Source organism: Artemia sp. Qi Xiang Cuo, chromosome 19 (genome assembly GCF_049724085.1).
Source record: "Artemia sp. Qi Xiang Cuo chromosome 19, ASM4972408v1, whole genome shotgun sequence".
In the NCBI taxonomy this organism is placed as follows: Eukaryota; Metazoa; Arthropoda; class Branchiopoda; order Anostraca; family Artemiidae; genus Artemia; species Artemia sp. Qi Xiang Cuo.
Genome location: NC_142812.1, coordinates 59270231 through 59277208, shown reverse-complemented (window position 1 = coordinate 59277208; position 6978 = coordinate 59270231).

Here is a 6978-nt window from a genome sequence, read left to right as displayed (position 1 = left end):
TTTTTGCTTCTCATTTGTCTTTATTTGTTTATTAAATTTGGTTCCAATTGGGCAAATAGTTTTATTTGGTTCCATTTGGGCTTCAAATTTGGTTCTCTTTGGGAAAAAACCCTGCAAAGCCTTAAAGTCTTAGTTCCAAAATGTTTTTGCTTCTCATTTGTCTTTATTTGTTTATTAAATTTGGTTCCAATTGGGCAAACAGCTTTATTTGGTACCATTTGGGCATCGAAGTTGGTTCTCTTCAGGAAAAAAAGCCTTAAAGTCTTAGTTCCAAAATGTTTTTGCTTCTCATTTGTCTTTATTTGTTTATTAAATTTGGTTCCAATCGGGCAAATAGTTTTATTTGGTTCCATTTGAGCTTCGAAGTTGGTTCTCTTCGGGGAAAAAAGCTTTAAAGTGTTAGTTCCAAAATGTTTTTCCTTCTCATTTGTCTTTATTTGTTTATTAAATTTGGTTCCAATTGGGCAAACAGTTTTATTTGGTTCCATTTGGCTTTCGAAGTTGGTTCTCTTCGGGGAAAAAAGCTTTAAAGTCTTAGTTCCAAAATGTTTTTGCTTCTCATTTGTGTTTATTTGTTTATTAAATTTGGTTCCAATTGGGCAAATAGTTTTATTTGGTTCCATTTGGCTTTCGAAGTTGGTTCTCTTCGGTGACAAAAGCTTTAAAGTCTTAGTTCCAAAATGTTTTTGCTTCTCATTTGTGTTTATTTGTTTATTAAATTTTGTTCCAATTGGGCAAACAGTTTTATTTGGTTCCATTTGGCTTTCGATGTTGGTTCTCTTCGGGGAAAAAAGCTTTAAAGTCTTAATTCCAAAATGTTTTTGCTTCTCATTTGTGTTTATTTGTTTATTAAATTTGGTTCCAATTGGGCAAACAGTTTTATTTGGTTCCATTTGGCTTTCGAAGTTGGTTCTCTTCGGTGAAAAAAGCTTTAAAGTGTTAGTTCCAAAATGTTTTTGCTTCTCATTTGTGTTTATTTGTTTATTAAATTTGGTTCCAATTGGGCAAATAGTTTTATTTGGTTCCATTTGGCTTTCGAAGTTGGTTCTCTTCGGGGAAAAAAGCTTTAAAGTGTTAGTTCCAAAATGTTTTTCCTTCTCATTTGTCTTTATTTGTTTATTAAATTTGGTTCCAATTGGGCAAACAGTTTTATTTGGTTCCATTTGGGCTTCAAAGTTGGTTCTCTTTGGGAAAAAAGCTTTAAAGTGTTAGTTCCAAAATGTTTTTCCTTCTCATTTGTCTTTATTTGTTTATTAAATTTGGTTCCAATTGGGCAAATAGTTTTATTTGGTTCCATTTGGCTTTCGAAGTTGGTTCTCTTCGGGGAAAAAAGCTTTAAAGTGTTAGTTCCAAAATGTTTTTGCTTCTCATTTGTGTTTATTTGTTTATAAAATTTGGTTCAAATTGGGCAAATAGTTTTATTTGGTTCCATTTGGGCTTCAAATTTGGTTCTCTTTGGGAAAAAAGCCTGCAAAGCCTTAAAGTCTTAGTTCCAAAATGTTTTTGCTTCTCATTTGTCTTTATTTGTTTATTAAATTTGGTTCCAATTGGGCAAACAGCTTTATTTGGTACCATTTGGGCATCGAAGTTGGTTCTCTTCAGGAAAAAAAGCCTTAAAGTCTTAGTTCCAAAATGTTTTTGCTTCTCATTTGTCTTTATTTGTTTATTAAATTTGGTTCCAATCGGGCAAATAGTTTTATTTGGTTCCATTTGAGCTTCGAAGTTGGTTCTCTTCGGGGAAAAAAGCTTTAAAGTGTTAGTTCCAAAATGTTTTTCCTTCTCATTTGTCTTTATTTGTTTATTAAATTTGGTTCCAATTGGGCAAACAGTTTTATTTGGTTCCATTTGGCTTTCGAAGTTGGTTCTCTTCGGGGAAAAAAGCTTTAAAGTCTTAGTTCCAAAATGTTTTTGCTTCTCATTTGTGTTTATTTGTTTATTAAATTTGGTTCCAATTGGGCAAACAGTTTTATTTGGTTCCATTTGGCTTTCGAAGTTGGTTCTCTTCGGGGAAAAAAGCTTTAAAGTGTTAGTTCCAAAATGTTTTTGCTTCTCATTTGTGTTTATTTGTTTATTAAATTTGGTTCCAATTGGGCAAATAGTTTTATTTGGTTCCATTTGGCTTTCGAAGTTGGTTCTCTTCGGGGAAAAAAGCTTTAAAGTGTTAGTTCCAAAATGTTTTTCCTTCTCATTTGTCTTTATTTGTTTATTAAATTTGGTTCCAATTGGGCAAACAGTTTTATTTGGTTCCATTTGGGCTTCAAAGTTGGTTCTCTTTGGGAAAAAAAAGCCTTCAAAGCCTTAAAGACTTAGTTCCAAAATGTTTTTGCTTATCATTTGTCTTTATTTGTTTATTAAATTTGGTTCCAATTGGGCAAACAGTTTTATTTGGTTCCATTTGGCTTTCGAAGTTGGTTCTCTTCGGGGAAAAAAGCTTTAAAGTGTTAGTTCCAAAATGTTTTTGCTTCTCATTTGTGTTTATTTGTTTATTAAATTTGGTTCCAATTGGGCAAATAGTTTTATTTGGTTCCATTTGGCTTTCGAAGTTGGTTCTCTTCGGGGAAAAAAGCTTTAAAGTGTTAGTTCCAAAATGTTTTTGCTTCTCATTTGTGTTTATTTGTTTATTAAATTTGGTTCCAATTGGGCAAATAGTTTTATTTGGTTCCATTTGGCTTTCGAAGTTGGTTCTCTTCGGGGAAAAAAGCTTTAAAGTCTTAGTTCCAAAATGTTTTTGCTTCTCATTTGTCTTTATTTGTTTATTAAATTTGGTTCCAATTGGGCAAACAGTTTTATTTGGTTCCATTTGGCTTTCGAAGTTGGTTCTCTTCGGGGAAAAAAGCTTTAAAGTGTTAGTTCCAAAATGTTTTTGCTTCTCATTTGTGTTTATTTGTTTATTAAATTTGGTTCCAATTGGGCAAATAGTTTTATTTGGTTCCATTTGGCTTTCGAAGTTGGTTCTCTTCGGGGAAAAAAGCTTTAAAGTGTTAGTTCCAAAATGTTTTTGCTTCTCATTTGTCTTTATTTGTTTATTAAATTTGGTTCCAATTGGGCAAACAGTTTTATTTGGTTCCATTTGGGCTTCAAAGTTGGTTCTCTTTGGGAAAAAAAAGCCTGCAAAGCCTTAAAGTCTTAGTTCCAAAATGTTTTTCCTTCTCATTTGTGTTTATTTGTTTATTAAATTTGGTTCCAATTGGGCAAACAGTTTTATTTGGTTCCATTTGGGCTTCGAAGTTGGTTCTCATCAGGAAAAAAATCCCTTAAAGTCTTAATTCCAAAATGTTTTTCTTCTCATTTGTCTTTATTTGTTTATTACATTTGGTTCCAATTGGGCAAACAGTTTTATTTGGTTCCATTTGGGCTTCAAAGTTGGTTATCTTTGGGGAAAAAAGCCTGATAAGCCTTAAAGTATTAGTTCCAAAATGTTTTTCTTCTCATTTGTTTTTATTTGTTTATTAAAATTGGTTCTATTTGGAAAAAACAGTTTTATTTTGTTCCATTGGGGCTTCAAAGTTGGTTCTCTATGGGGAAAAAAGCCTGCGAAGCCTTAGTTCCAAAATGTCTTTACTTGTCATTTGTCTCTATTTTTCATTGAATTTGGTTTCATTTGCGCTAACAGTTTTATTTGGTTCCATTTGGTCTTCAAAATTGGTTCTCTTTGGGAAAAAAAGTTTGATAAGCCTTAAAGTCTTAGTTCCAAAGTGTTTTTTCTTCTCATTTGTCTTTATTTGTTTATTAAATTTGGTTCCATTTGGGCAAACAGTTTTATTTGGTTCCATTTGGGCTTCAAAGTTGGTTCTCTTTGGGAAAAAAAAGCCTTAAAGTCTTAGTTCCAAAATGATTTGCTTCTCATTTGTCTCTGTTTGTATATTAAATTTGGTTCCATTTTGGCAAACAGTTTTATTTGGTTCCATTTGGGCAAACAGTCTTATTTGGCTGCATTTGGGCTTCAAAGTTGGTTCTCTTCGGGAAAAAAAGCCTTAGAGTCTTAGTTCCAAAATGTTTTTGCTTTTCATTCGTCTCTATTTGTTTATTAAATTTGGTCCCATTTGGGAAAACAGTTTTTTTTGTACCATTTGGGCAAACAGTCTTATTTGGTTCCATTTGGGTTTCAAAGTTGGTTCTCTTTGGAAAAAAATGTGCAAAGCCTTAAAGTCTTAGTTCCAAATTGTCTTTGCTTCTCATTTGTCTCTATTTGTTTATTAAAATTGGTTCCATTTGGGCTAGCAGTTTTATTTGGCTCCATTTGGGCTTCAAAGTTGGTTCTCTATGGGGAAAAAAGCCTGCAAAGCCCTAGTTCTAAAATGTCTTTGCTTGTCATTGTCTCTATTTTTTCACTGAATTTGGTTTCATTTGCGCTAACAGTTTTATTTTGTTCCATTTGGTCTTCAAAGTTGGTTCTGTTTTGGGAAAAAAGCCTGATAAGCCTTAAAGTCTTAGTTCCAAAGTGTTTTTGCTTCTCATTTGTCTTTATTTGTTTATTAAATTTGGTTCCATTTGGGCAAACAGTTTTATTTGGTTTAATTTTGGCTTCAAACTTGGTTCTCTTTGGGAAAAAAAGCTTTAAAGTCTTAGTTCCAAAATGTTTTGCTTCTCATTTGTCTCTATTTGTTTATTAAATTTGGTTCCAATTGGGCAAATAGTTTTATTTGGTTCCATTTGGGCTTCAAATTTGGTTCTCTTTGGGAAAAAAGCCTGCAAAGCCTTAAAGTCTTAGTTCCAAAATGTTTTTGCTTCTCATTTGTCTTCATTTGTTTATTAAATTTGGTTCCAATTGGGCAAACAGCTTTATTTGGTACCATTTGGGCATCGAAGTTGGTTCTCTTCAGGAAAAAAAGCCTTAAAGTCTTAGTTCCAAAATGTTTTTGCTTCTCATTTGTCTTTATTTGTTTATTAAATTTGGTTCCAATCGGGCAAACAGTTTTATTTGGTTCCATTTGGCTTTCGAAGTTGGTTCTCTTCAGGAAAAAAAGTCTTAAAGTCTTAGTTCCAAAATGTTTTTGCTTCTCATTTGTCTTTATTTGTTTATTAAATTTGGTTCCAATTGGGCAAATAGTTTTATTTGGTTCCATTTGGGCTTCAAATTTGGTTCTCTTTGGGAAAAAGCCTGCAAAGCCTTAAAGTCTTAGTTCCAAAATGTTTTTGCTTCTCATTTGTCTTTATTTGTTTATTAAATTTGGTTCCAATTGGGCAAACAGCTTTATTTGGTACCATTTGGGCATCGAAGTTGGTTCTCTTCAGGAAAAAAAGCCTTAAAGTCTTAGTTCCAAAATGTTTTTGCTTCTCATTTGTCTTTATTTGTTTATTAAATTTGGTTCCAATCGGGCAAATAGTTTTATTTGGTTCCATTTGAGATTCGAAGTTGGTTCTCTTCGGGGAAAAAAGCTTTAAAGTGTTAGTTCCAAAATGTTTTTCCTTCTCATTTGTCTTTATTTGTTTATTAAATTTGGTTCCAATTGGGCAAATAGTTTTATTTGGTTCCATTTGGGCTTCAAATTTGGTTCTCTTTGGGAAAAAAGCCTGCAAAGCCTTAAAGTCTTAGTTCCAAAATGTTTTTGCTTCTCATTTGTCTTTATTTGTTTATTAAATTTGGTTCCAATTGGGCAAACAGCTTTATTTGGTACCATTTGGGCATCGAAGTTGGTTCTCTTCAGGAAAAAAAGCCTCAAAGTCTTAGTTCCAAAATGTTTTTGCTTCTCATTTGTCTTTATTTGTTTATTAAATTTGGTTCCAATTGGGCAAATAGTTTTATTTGGTTCCATTTGGGCTTCAAATTTGGTTCTCTTTGGGAAAAAAGCCTGCAAAGCCTTAAAGTCTTAGTTCCAAAATGTTTTTGCTTCTCATTTGTCTTTATTTGTTTATTAAATTTGGTTCCAATTGGGCAAACAGCTTTATTTGGTACCATTTGGGCATCGAAGTTGGTTCTCTTCAGGAAAAAAAGCCTTAAAGTCTTAGTTCCAAAATGTTTTTGCTTCTCATTTGTCTTTATTTGTTTATTAAATTTGGTTCCAATCGGGCAAACAGTTTTATTTGGTTCCATTTGGCTTTCGAAGTTGGTTCTCTTCAGGAAAAAAAGTCTTAAAGTCTTAGTTCCAAAATGTTTTTGCTTCTCATTTGTCTTTATTTGTTTATTAAATTTGGTTCCAATTGGGCAAATAGTTTTATTTGGTTCCATTTGGGCTTCAAATTTGGTTCTCTTTGGGAAAAAACCCTGCAAAGCCTTAAAGTCTTAGTTCCAAAATGTTTTTGCTTCTCATTTGTCTTTATTTGTTTATTAAATTTGGTTCCAATTGGGCAAACAGCTTTATTTGGTACCATTTGGGCATCGAAGTTGGTTCTCTTCAGGAAAAAAAGACTTAAAGTCTTAGTTCCAAAATGTTTTTGCTTCTCATTTGTCTTTATTTGTTTATTAAATTTGGTTCCAATTGGGCAAATAGTTTTATTTGGTTCCATTTGGCTTTCGAAGTTGGTTCTCTTCGGGGAAAAAAGCTTTAAAGTGTTAGTTCCAAAATGTTTTTGCTTCTCATTTGTGTTTATTTGTTTATTAAATTTGGTTCCAATTGGGCAAATAGTTTTATTTGGTTCCATTTGGCTTTCGAAGTTGGTTCTCTTCGGGGAAAAAAGCTTTAAAGTGTTAGTTCCAAAATGTTTTTGCTTCTCATTTGTGTTTATTTTTTTATTAAATTTGGTTCCAATTGGGCAAATAGTTTTATTTGGTTCCATTTGGCTTTCGAAGTTGGTTCTCTTCGGGGAAAAAAGCTTTAAAGTGTTAGTTCCAAAATGTTTTTCCTTCTCATTTGTCTTTATTTGTTTATTAAATTTGGTTCCAATTGGGCAAACAGTTTTATTTGGTTCCATTTGGGCTTCAAAGTTGGTTCTCTTTGGGAAAAAAAAGCCTGCAAAGCCTTAAAGTCTTAATTCCAAAATGTTTTGCTTCTCATTTGTCTTTATTTGTTTATTACATTTGGTTCCAATTGGGCAAAC